Here is a 13424-nt window from a genome sequence, read left to right as displayed (position 1 = left end):
TTTGAAAAACCAACGACATGAGAGTAAAAGCAAGTCTGTGTAATATTTATTCAACATAAACAGAATTTTGATAAGCCTCTAAGATCCTTTTTGATCAACAAATAGGATTCTGGGTAAAGGAGCCGAAATAGTTGAAATAATGTGAAGGATTTTACAAAATCTCACTTTTGTAAGTACTATTATTTCAACCAACACCATCTAGACTACAAAATGTGTAACATGAACCTCTCTCCAGTTAAGGTCAGTTATATCATGACAACCTTGTTTCCATCAACTTTCAGTTTCTTACTGTCTTATTCCCTTCTGGTTGCTATAACAAAATACCACAGGCTTATGGATAGAAATTTCTCCGTTCTGAGGCTGGAAGTCCAAGATCAGGCACCAATATGGTGTCTGAGAGCCCCCTTCCTGGTTCATAGGTGGACTCCTCACGGTGTCCTCATATGTGGCAAGGGGACACTCTGGGCTCTCTCATATCTAATCCCAGTATGGGGGCCCAGCTTCCTGATAGAATCACTTACCCAAAGCCCCTCCCTCCTATACCATTACTGGAGGGTGGGGGGAAGGATTTCAACATGTAGATTTGGGGAGATATAGGGGCCTGAAAGTTTTCCCTTCTCCCCTCCCCCAGCTTCTTTTGCCAGTCTAATTAAATTGGCATGAGACCAAATAACAAAAACAAATTTCATACATACAGGAGCCTCAAAAACAGGCTCTCAGCATCCAGGAAACTGAAGCCTATGTGCTATCCCAAGGGGAAGAGTTCCGAGGCTTCCAACAGGAGGAAACCCATGCTCAAGGAAAGAAACAGATCTGCGAATCCTACATGTCCAGTCATACACACAGGTCTTCCTGACATAAGCCATTTCCGGGAACAAGGTCCCCTAACTGAATTCTTTTAGGCAATTAATGGAGAGGTAAGTAGCTTTTCCCGAGTCTACTGGGTGTTACTTGCCTTCAGCTCAAAACAATCCACACGTCAACGTGGAACCACTTGGGGTGGCATGGTCAGTTCCCCCCTAGCCCCACCGTTGAAACTTCTCCAAGAAGAGTCCTAGTCCAGAAGCTGAGGTGGCAGACTGCTTCATCTCACTGAATTAGTCCTGACAAGAGGTCAGTTCAACTCCTCTCAAGAGGTGGTGATTTAGGCAGGCTCCCCAAAGTAGGCCTGTATCACACAAGCAAAACAAAATGATGATTCGTGCTCAAAACCATACATCCCATACCAGACCAGCATCCCATTTAAGGCAGTCAAAATCCATTTTAGAGGTCAGGCTTGAACCATCTTCAGGTGGAGTGGGGGCAGGTATGGCAAGGACAATGTTCTTTCTTTGTAGTTTGAAGGTCTCCAACGACCAGAGCAGCCACAAAAATCATCTGTACAGGAGCAGTTTGGATGGGTTCTCCCAAGTTTGTATCAAGTTGTCTAGCTATAGACTTGCTGGGCTTCAGGTAAAGGGCAGTTGTATTTTGTGATTCCAAGTGAGGAAGGTTGGGGAAGATAGAAATGGTAGTTTGAGGGGAAGTAGAGCCAAATATTGAAGAAACTAGGGGAATTCAGGATCCAGTTACTTTATGGTCAGAAAACAAAACCTCACAACAGTACTAGAATCTAATATCCAGAAAGTATTATGGAAACACTATCTCCCTCCAGTTACCCAGACTGATTTCTTTACAAAGTCAGTCCAGTCTCAGTAAATTTGGCCTCAAAGTGCAGCATGAATACTGAATGTCCAAACAGGCTTTTCTAGCTCTGCTTTGCTCGAGATTTTTTTTACATTTATTTTTGAGAGACAGAGCACAAGTCGGGGAGGGGCAGAGGGAGAGGGAGAGGGAGACACAGAATCAGAAGCAGGCTCCAGGCCCCGAGCTGTCAGCACAGAGCCCAACGCAGGGTTCGAACCCACAAACTGTGAGATCATGACCTGAGCCAAAGTCGGACGCTCAACCGACTAAGCCACCCAGGCACCCCTTTGCTGGAACTTTTCACAAGAGGTCAGATTGGCTTGGCTTCCCAGCCTTGAGAGCCTTTTAAAAATCCAAGGACTTACCATCAGATTTCACCTATCATATATACAGATTTAGGTGAATTCCTGTCTTCTCAAGGTCCCCCCAACATCCTGAAGTCCCAGGGTCTGTCAAATGGAGACTTCACCAGTTGTGAAATATGCATCCAAGGCTTGATATTTTGTATTTTGGCAGCAATGTCAGTGGTCAAGAGTTCTTCTTGGCGGGGTCTTTTCCATGATTCTCACTTTTGCCAAAGCATCTAAGTAAAACTGTAAATAACACTTTAAAATGTTCATGGTTAAAGTTCTGATGAGCATTCATTTTGCAAGAAAACGTACAGATTTCTGTGGCATACAACCATCTAAGGAACTAACTAGTATTGACAAGCTTCTATAAACTCCCAACAGTTTCCAGACTGTCTTAGTGGCATATCCACACATATAACCCTAACAATACTTCCCACCTAATATAACATACCCAATAAACCCAAGTTATGTAAAATCTCAATGTTAGTTTGAGGTCAGAAACTCCACTTAGAATTAGGTTTTGGGAAAATGTCAAACTCTCTGAACATGTAATTAAGTAGGATCACAGTTCATTAGGAAATAACATTTAGTTATTTAACCAGAGTGAGAAGAAGGTGGTAAGGCAAATACAGAAGGCTATACAGATGTGGAACTACTCAGCCGCCCCCACATTCAGAAGATTGGGTTTTCTTAGGAAATCAAAGGCCTGAGAAAGACTATGCAAAGCACAGCACCTTATTTTAATAAGTAATCTCCCAAGACAGCAAAGATTTTGTCTTAAGAAAAAACTTCAGCTATAGTTTAAGAACAGATCAATAACCTAAAAACCTTGTCCTTTCAAAAGAATCTTCTAATTTTGCACCAGTGTTCTTTTGAAATTAAAACTCATGCTTTGCAAACTGAAATCCATTCCAATCTTAGTTTGGCCACACATAACATTCCTTTCCCCACAATTCCTTGGCTATGAACCTTCTACAACTTCTCTCCATATTTTGTTATAGGTTTTTTTCCTTTCGACTTTTCATTACTTTTCCTCTTTTTATTTATGCAAGAACACTGTTAATGTTAAGGCTTTAAGAAAAAAAAACAAAACAAAACATGAATTTCAGTTAGCTTGACCACACAAGAAAAATTCTTTCTCCCCTGGCCATCTATCTATATTTAATTGATTGTTTTCCTTTCTCATCTGAAATAGTCCGTGTACTACTCTTTCCTTTAACAAAACATCTTCCTAACTCAATGTTTCTTCTCTAAAACACATCCCACTTTCCTCACAAAAATTTTCCCTTTTTAGTAATCTTAATTACTTTATTACAATAATTAGCTCTTCAGAGTTCTTTATCACTAGTGAGAAGTCAGCAATTTTGAACTGTACAATTCAACATTCTTGAAATCACCAAATATATTTTCCAATTTCTGGAAGCATGTCCTCTCAGTACATTTTTTTGAAATATGGCACAAGACCTGTTTACTCAAAGTACCCCAAAGTGGATAAGACTATGCTCAGTACTAATACATCAGTAGGTTATTTAGATATCCTGTAGATGTTCCACGAATTTCCATCATTTAAATTAGCAGCCCTCGGGGCACCTGGGTGGTTCAGTTGATTGAGCATCCAACTCGATTTTGGCTCGGCATTGGGTTCCTCACAGCGAAAAGCCTACTTGGGATCCTCCCTCCCTCCGTCTTTCCTCCACACACACTCTCAAACGTTAAATAAAAGTAAATAAATTTGCAGTCTTCTAAGGGCAAAATTCACAACAAAAAAAATGGGGAAACTAAGACATGCCATAAAACACATTAAGTGTTAAAAAGTTCATTTATAAACTTTTATTCCACTTACATCTACATAATTAACTTGTTCTTTTATTCCACTTACATCTACGTAATTAACTTGTTCTACTTTGATTACTCATGAAAAGTTCACGAGACTTTCAAATGTGAACTATCATGTTACCTTTCTTGTGGACACATTTTGCAGCAGAGGTGACAAGCTTATTTGATGGATAAACGCACGTGGAATGGGAGTTGTAGGCCTGCATTGTATTTCCTCTTGAGAACTCTGAAGACATGTCTGTTTTAATTAAGCCACCCAATGAACTAGATTTACTGAGGATTATCCCAAATAATGTTCTTAAAAAAGCAATTGGGTTAGTTCCCATTGTACTTCTGAGCACCTAAAAATAAGTTGGTGAGCATGTATGCTTCTTTAAGCTACCTAAAGGCAAATTAATTTTGGTGTTACTGTCCAAAGGTAGAAAACACTAGCACAGGCATACCTTGGAGATACTGTGGGTTCGGTTCCAGAACACAAAGCAAATGCAATAAAGTGAATCCAAAGAATTTTGGGGGGATGGGAGGGTTTCCTGGTACATATAAAAGTTATGTTTATGTTATACTGTAACAATTCTGTAGTCCATGATGTACTATAACAGATCTTAAATACCTTAATTACTCAAAAAAGCTAATCATGATCTGATAGTTCAATGGTCATTTTCACTGGTGGAGGGGTCCTCCTTGCACGTTGATGGCTGCAGACTGACCACAACTGAGGGTACAGTTGCTGAAGGCTGGGGCAGCTGTGGCAATTTCTTAAAAACAAAACTTGCCACATCAATGGACTCTTTCATGGGTTTCTCTGTAGTGTGCAATGCTATTTGACAGCATTTATCCACAGAATTTCAAAATTGGAGTCAGTCTTTTCAAACTCTTCTGCTGTCTTAACTGAGCTTTGGAATATTCCAAATCCTTTGTTGACCTTTCAATGATCCTCTCAACATCTTAGCCAGTAGATTCCGTCTCAAAAAACCACTTCCTTTGCTCCTCCATGAGAAACAACTCCTCACGTGTTCAAGTTCCATCCTGAGATTGCAGCCATCCAGTCCCACCTTCAGACCCCACTTCTGATTCTGGTCCTCTGTTTCCACCTCCTCTGCAGTGACTCCCTCCCCTGAGGTCGTGAGCCACTCACTGTCATCCTTGAGACCTGGAACCAACTTCTTCCCAACTCCTGTGAATGTTGATATTTATACCTCTTCCTGTGAATCATGAGTGTTCTTACTGGCATCTGGAATGGAGAACGCTTTCCAGAAGGTTTCAGTTCACACTGCCCAGATCCATCAGAGGAATCACTATCTAGGACAGCTATAGCCTCATAGAACATATTTCTCATGACTTGAAAGTTGAAGTGACTCCTTGATCCACGGGCTGCAGAATGAGGTTAGCAGACATGAAAACTACATCAATCTCATCCATTTCCATCCGAGCTCTTGGGGGCACTGTCAACAAGGAGTCCTATTTTGAATCTTTTTCCGAGCAGGTCTCAACAGTGGGCTCAAAATAAACCATGTTGTAAACAGCTGTGCTGTCATCCAGGCCTTGTTCCATTTACAGAACACAGGCAGAGCAGATTTGGCAGAATTTTGAAGGGTGCTGGGATTTTCAGAAAGGATGAGGAGCATAGGCTTCAACTTAAAGTCACCAGCTCCATTAGTCCCTAACGTGAGTGAGGCTGTCCACTGAGACTTTAAAGCCAGGCATCGGCCTTGCCTGTCTGGTTGGGATCCTCCTGCACCACTGTCCACCTCCACCCTCCGGCTGGGATCCTCCTCTGCACGATGACAGCCTCCGCCCTCCGTCTGGGATCCTCCTCCGCACCACGTCCGCCTCCACCCTCCGGCTGTTTCATCTACGTTGATCATCTGGGGGAACTTGCCGCTTCACCTCTCACTTTTCTCTTGTGGAGGAAGCTTCTTTCCTTAAAGTTTAGGAGCCAATTTCTGCCAGCTTCAAGCATTTCTTCTGAAGCTTCCCCACCTCTCAGCCTTCATGGAGTTGAAAAGAGGTCAGGTCTTGCTCTGGATGAGGTTCTGGTTTAAGGGAATGTTGTGGCTGGTTTGATCTTCTATCCAGATCAAGCTTTCTCTTTATCAACAGGAAGGCTGTTTTGCTTTCTCCTTATTTGTGTGTTCACTCCAGGACTTTTCATTTTCTTCAAGCGCTTTTCCTTTGCATTCACAACTGGGCTGTTTGTGCAAGATCCCTAACTCTTGGCTTACGTCGGGTTTGACACGCCTTCTTTGCAGAGCTTAATCGTTTCTAGCTTTTGATTTAAAGACGAGTGACCCCACTTTTATGTGCAGACCCAGAGGCCGTCGCAGGGTCACGAACTGGCCCAAGTTCATCATTACTATAGCTCAGGGAATAGGGAACCTGAGGAGACAGGCAGAGATGGGGAACAGCCAGTGGGCAGAGCAGTCAGAAACGTCTCCCCCAAGTATAGTAACGTCCGATAGCACAGATCACAGGCGACTGTAATGAGTACGAGGAAGTCTGAAATACAGGACAATCCCCAAAACACAACAGAGCCCAATGCTAGTAGAACAATGGTGCCGACAAACTGACTCAAGCTGGTTTGCCTTAAGTCTTCACTTTTTAAAGAAAGGCTCAATCTGTAAACCACAATAAAGTAGGACCCGGCACAGGAGTATGCCCTTCTATGCAGGACACACAAAGCTGAAAATGCAGAGACCCCACAGCTCCCGTGGCAAACTCTCACCACAGAGCAGGTACAACATGCAAAGCACACAGTTTACAATCACGAACTGAATCCACCTTGGTCACTGGCAGACGTGACCATACGTTCACACAGCTAATGTTTCAGTTTTTACTAGCACTTACAGAGCTGACTTTTCAGGTAGGTATTTGCCTCCTGCCACTAATCTTATGGAGACTGGCTTAGGATTTTGGTAGTTTTTATTTTTAAAAAGCCTCTTTTTCCTTTTTTATTCACTTATAGGTGATGTTCTCAGGGCTTTAGTTACCTCCTGGGGTATTTATATTTCAAAGACCTGGGGAGATTTAGATCTTCAAGGAACAGAGAAAGAGTGTAAGTGTACCCCTAGGAGTTTTGAGGTGTAGTTCTCTATTATGGGAAATCTAGGGGGATTGGTCTTTAAGGCTCTATTTCTTAAGAGCAGTGTAGGTCTGTCCCCAAAGTCCTCCCTTTTACAAGGTCTACAAGCATGGAGTGCAGAGGGGTGGTTTTAAGGATGGCAGCAACTGCTCTGAATCGTTTCTAGAGCTGGATTTCTGGTTTTGTAGCAATTTTGAGAAGGACAGTTACTTTGGATTCCTGAAAGCACTGGGCTGCAGCCTGAATGATACCAAGGGCTAGATCTCCAACTACATTACCTTCCATTTGCTTCTTTAGATCAGGGAGTAGATCCCCAAACCTGACAGAAGTGAAAGGATTTCTGGGTCTTGGAGCTTCAGGGTTTGAGGCAGTCCACCTTTACGAGGCCAGAGCCTCTCATTTTCCCTTTTCCAAGTGTTTACCTCAACCTTGGAACAACTCCCCTCAGGAGCAAAAGCCTCAGCTACTGCTTCTATCAGTCCTGAACACTGGCCTCCAAAATGATGCATTTCCTGACATTTGGAGGAGGGCCTGGGAGATTCTGGTCCTGGGTCATATGCTTCCTCCATGAGGTGGGGGCCACCTGGCTGGTCTCAACTTCAGTATAATCGTGATTGTAGAGACCATTCTTTAAACAGCTAGTCAAGTTCCCTGGATACAGTAATGAGACCCTGTCATTTTAATTCTTCTCTGGATAGAGGAGGATCTTCTGAGAAACGTGTAATTTCAAAGATCTGCTGCTGGCCACAGGTCACAAATTCTTAAAACCAGGGTTGGGGGGGAGGGAGGTCCAGGAAATGCCCATGACCACCACCTGGGAAGTCCTGGGTTACTCCTGTCCTAGAGCTTCTGCTCAGCGCACCCCTGAGCTTTTAGCACTGACACAAACACCTGCCTCCCCAGGCGTGGAGATCAGCAGGAGCTCTCTGAAAGGCCTACAGGGAAAGGGGAAAACAGGCAGCTTGTAAGGGACCATCCGGGGAGGGTGGAGGACTTCGGGGGCTACGGGAATTTGCTTGGACATGAGAAGGATCTGGAGGAGGGAATGGACATTGGATGTAGACTTTAACTGTTACTCTATAGTGTCTGTCCTTTGGTCTTATGGAGTCTCCCTAGGCTAGTGATTAAATGTTCATGCCCATTGTTATTTTGGTCTTTCCACTGGAACCAATAAGACACTAGTTTAGGAGACAAGTGTTCACAAAATGGTTCTCAAACAGGTTTTTCCAATTCAGGGATTCCACCATCTGGCCATTAGAAAGTAGGATATTTTCTTTTAAGCAGTTTTTTTTTTGTTGTTGGTTTTTTTTGTTTTTGTTTTTTTTTTTTTAACAGTTCTTATTGAGAATTTGAGGAGAGACAGAATCCGAAGCAGGCTCCAGGCTCCGAGCTGTCAGCACAGAGCCTGACATGCGTCTCAAACTCACAAACCGTGAGATCATGACCTGAGCTGAAGTTGGACACTTAACCGAGTCAGCCAGGCACCCCGAAAGTAGGATATTTTCTTAACCTCAATGCAACTCCAACCAGTAGGATAACAATTGACACAAAGGGCATCCCAGAAGGGTGCGGAACCTGTAGCCTCAGAAGATGTAAAAGCTCACGTGGCATAGGTAGTAAGAATGACATCCTATAAATGGTGCCCCCCGTCCCCCAGAGGGTGAGACACCCCTCCAGTCACAGACTCGCCAACCTGGGACCCTGGGAAGGTGGTACCGGGATAGAACCTTCCCAGCAAGACGACAAAGGCCCTTGCAGACTGGGACCCTTAGGACAAACCCCCGAGTATCAGCTTGGCCAGACAGAGTGCTACTGGTGACTTCCTGTCTGGGATCTCAATCTACTCAACTGGCCACCAGAGTCACCCCAGTAAGCACACCTTCCAGATGACAGGGGCCAGAGGGCATATGCTCCCTGATCACGGAGCCCAGCTCAGACACAAAGCACATGGAAAACTTCATCTGGTTTTGACAGAGGGGACCCACAGCAAAGTTGGTCTAAACAGACACCTGTCTGGTGAGAACTGTGAACTCACCAGTATGGGGCCCAGCTCCAACAACAGGCTAATGGGGGTGTGCCTGCCTTCTGCCCCATGGTGTCCCTCCCTCGTGACCAAGGACACAAGACAGAGACCAAGGAACAGGGTGGCCAGCTCTGGGAGGAAACCATAGTAACTCACTGTACTCTGACTTTACTGGAGTCTGCCTACCCAACACACTGGTTTCCCCAAGTATTCCCTCCAGCTAATCCTGGTTTGGAGAGAAGGAAAAGGGACTCTCAGCACCCCCACTGCCACCAGACCCTGCAGGCAGAGATCCAGGAGACCCACATGGCAAGAGTTCTTGCTGTCTGCCAGCAGTCCCAGGATGCCTCCGCCTACAGCGCCCCAGAAAGAGGGGTCCCTGGTGGAGAGAGAGAAGTTGCCCATCTGTAGGGGTGGGGAATTTTTCCCTTTTCCACTAGGCTCTTTGGTCTAATCAGGAAGACCAACTGACAGGAGATGAATTCTGCATGTATGGGAGACCCCTACAGATAGACTCACCAGCACTCAGGCAACTGAGCCCCATATACCATCCTTAGGCAAGAAGGGGTAGGGGTCCAGGGGGTACGTGGTGGGGGAAGAATCCTCAGGAAAAGGAGAAAAGCCGATGTTTGGAAATCAGACATCTGCCACCCAACCCCACCTCCCAGAACTGGGATCACAAAAACTTCTGATAACAGCTCCTCCTGGCAGGGAGTGAGCTGTAAATTCCTTCAGGCCATCAAGAGCCAGGTAAGCACCTTTTCCGGAGTGTGCTGGGTCTTCGATGCCTTCAGCTCCCCAGCAATCCACATGCCAGCATGGAAACCCTTGGGGTGATGTGTTGTGCTTCCCCCCCAAGTCCCACCTTTGAAACTTCTCCAGAAGCCCAGAATGCAGATGGCTCCATTTTGTTGACTCAACCCCACAGTGCTAATAAAAAGTCACTTCAGGAGGGGCAGGTGGGCTCCCAGTTTCGGTCTATACTATGCAAGCAATCCGGTGTCTAATAAACCACATTCTATGGAAACAAAAAAAACACTAATGATTGAAACAGCCCATAACCCAGGTTCTGAGTCCTGAGTACAGCCAGTCATGAAGCACCCCAGACGTCAGGCCAGAAGCATCTGCATGTGGAATTAGGGCAGGCAGTGGCCATCTGACAGATTTTGCTGGTTCTGAGTTTGGACTGCTCTGGTGATCTCTGGGGGTACACAGAACAGGCATGCAAACGGTCTATACAAGAGTTGTTAACTCACGTGGTTTTGAAGTTCATATCAAGTCTTCCCCTTCAGAAAAAAGGCATTCTTTATTCTCAGCAACTTTAAGACATAGGAGAAAATTAGAAGTCTGGGGAGAGTTAGATACAAATTATTAGAGAAACTTGTATAGGAAGAAAATGGTACCCCCGAGAGACTATTAAAGCCTTAAGGTCATTAAATAATTTTTCTACAATTACACTTATGCTATTCAAAGATAATCAAATTAACAGGATTGCTGAACAGCCAAACATGGCCTAATCATGTGTATAAATGCAGCAAAGAGAGTGGTTGACCATATAGCTGCTCTTAAATCTGCTTTGCTGGATTTTTAAGGAATGTCAGATTGGAATTTTTAAGTCTCAAGGGGAGGGAGCCGATCCAAGGAGACTCACCATCAGACTTTGCCTGCAACAGCTATAGACTTGGGTTTTCTTCAAAGTACCCCCAAATATCCAGAGTTTCCTGAGCCTGCCTGGACATGACATTCCTTATTTACTTTGTCATGCTGCTGGGAACCCTGTAAACAATGTACCAGGCTGATTTTTCCAAGGGGTATTATTGGCTCCAAAATTCAACTTAGTTCCTTAAAACTGTCAGGTCACTGGAGTATGGATCCTTTCTCAAACCGGACATCCTGGTCAAAGTCTTGCCAACATAACCGATGTTTCCATTTGTGTCCTGTTAGAGGACATATTCTTATTGTACTTTTGCAAATAGCTGTATCATCGTGAAAATACTAAGCTTCTGCATTCTGGAGAGATCAGGAAAGAAAGAAAGATAAATGTTCTGTCTTTGTTCACATAGGTAGACTTCACCCAACTGTTGACAGCTTGAGAGAAAAATGGTTTCTATAGTCTGGAAAAACAAAAGAACCAACAATGCTTTTAAAAAAAAAAGTCCTACGTATTTTAATCTTTATCAGTTCATTCAGGCTCATGTAATTAATTCTTGTTGATCTTCACCTTTTGTTGGCAATTGTACAAAGCCCTCAGTTTCTCCACTGGGGTTCTGCAATCCCTTATCCACTCAGTGGTATGATCTGAGAGTTTTCAGAAACCTGTCCTTGTCAGGGTCCTTTCCAGGAGTCTCCCTGAAGACAGAATAGTTTACATACACACTTTCCCAACAGTATTGGAGTAAAAGTCACTATAAATGACAAAGACTTTAGAATGGCCATGGCTAAAGTATTGGTCAGAGTTCACAAGATAAAGGAGTTATTTCTGAGGCAACAATTAAGCAGCAATTTAGGGCACTAGTTGGACAACATCAAGTTTGTATGAACTACAATTTCTAGAATACCTGTATTAGTAATATATCCACATATAGAACCACAGGTTTATCATTACTTGACAATGCTTCCTACATAATTTAGCATACCAAATAAATCTAGTTAATCTAACATCTCTCTTTGACACGTGAAAGACAAATCTTTGAGATTATCCAGTGGGTCCCTGGAAAATCCCAAAAGTTAATTTGAGCTCAAAACAACTATTTAGAATTTGACTTAGGAAAAAGTGAACACTTGATTAAATAGCATCACAGATGACAATAATCTCTTTGGCTGAAGTGGCAACATAGGAGATTGTAAAGGCAAATACTGAACTAAGTAGGTGTGAAACTACTTAGCACCCTTAATCGCAGAGACTGCATTTTCCTTAAGAAATCAGAGGATAAAAGACATGAAGCTAAATTATTAGATAAGACACAAATTTTTTGCTGTCCAGATTGCTTAAAAGGAAAAAAAAGGGCTCCTATTAAGGGAATATCAATAATCTAAGAAAACTTTTAATTAGAAAAACCCAAATCCTAATTTTGCACTAGCATATGGATATCAAAACTCTTCTTGAAAACTTAAAATCCAATCCAATCTTCACTCAACTACACATAAAATTCCTTTCCCACAAACCTTCTAGAGTTTTTTTTAATGTTCATTTTTGAGAGAGAGAACACAAGTGATTGGGGCAGGGGGGTTGGGACAGAGACAGAAGGAGAACAAGAGTATCCGAAGCAGGCTCCAGGCTCTGAGCTGTCAGCACAGAGCCTGACGTGGAGCTCGAACCCACAAACTGGGAGATCGCTACACCTGAGCCGAAGTTGGGACAGTCAACCAACTGAGCCATCCAGGCACCCCTACAGCATTTTTATAGATGTTCAGGGGTGTGTGTTTCTTTTCCCCTTTCTCATTCTGGAACAAGCCATCATTCCATCATTGTCTTCCTGTACCCTTTTCATATACAGGTTTCCTTTCTCTAGGATTTCAAGGTGGTTTTAAGTACCTATATGGACTACAGTTTTTAACTCTTAAAATCCTTAATTCCTAGTGGAAAATAAGAAAGCAACTCTGGACATCACGCTGTGTTCTGTGGACTGGCAAACTTATAAGTACATTTCTGGAGTTGCACAAAAGCACGTAATTCCTCACAGTACATTGTCCAGTGTGGCCCTATTTTGTGATTTTAGCCTTTCAGTAAATAATGTCGTGGCTGGACCAGCCCTTGTGGTTCTATGACTGCAAGACCCCCTTCAGCAATAACCATCAGGAAACCTTGAAAAAAAAAATCCAGGTTTATTCCTTACAAGATCTGGAAATGACAGAACACACTTGGGGCCCCACAAAGAGGCCACAAGCTGAGGGACAGCACACCCATGGGCCTGCAGCTCTGCCTCTTTTGAGGGCAAGGGTGGGGACCTAGGGCTTCCCAGGCACTTGGTTTAATGGTAAATTTAAAACCTAAGAGCAGTAATTTAAAGCATGGGAAGAAAAAAAAAAAAAAAAAGCCCAAGTGGCCCAAAGGGTCAGTTATCAACATCAACCAAGATCTCCAAATAGAGGAGCCTCACTGTGGCAGGGAGCCTGGCTCATCGAGTCATGTGGCCGCAGTGTGGTGAGTGGAGAGCACCAGCATTTCCGTGTCTGAAGGCAGGCACTCACGTTATAAGAACGGAGTGTGCACAACTCTCAGGGCTTACACACCCGGATAGACTTTGCTCCTCTGTAAAAGGAAGCCAAGAGTGGATATGCCTATTAACGTTTCAGTAGCTCATTGCATTCAGAAATAATCGACATAGTCAGCGACTAGAACTCTAAGGCTGAGTCACCAGAAAGAATTCTGAAACTCTTTCGAGGCGACCTACCACAAAGTTTAACTGTTGAAAAGTTTGCTTGTGAATTTCCACCTTTCAGCTATGTA

The sequence above is a fragment of the Panthera tigris genome, chromosome B4, assembly GCF_018350195.1.
Source record: "Panthera tigris isolate Pti1 chromosome B4, P.tigris_Pti1_mat1.1, whole genome shotgun sequence".
In the NCBI taxonomy this organism is placed as follows: Eukaryota; Metazoa; Chordata; class Mammalia; order Carnivora; family Felidae; genus Panthera; species Panthera tigris.
The sequence above is the reverse complement of the archived record's forward strand: the minus strand, read 5'-3'. Positions refer to the sequence as shown.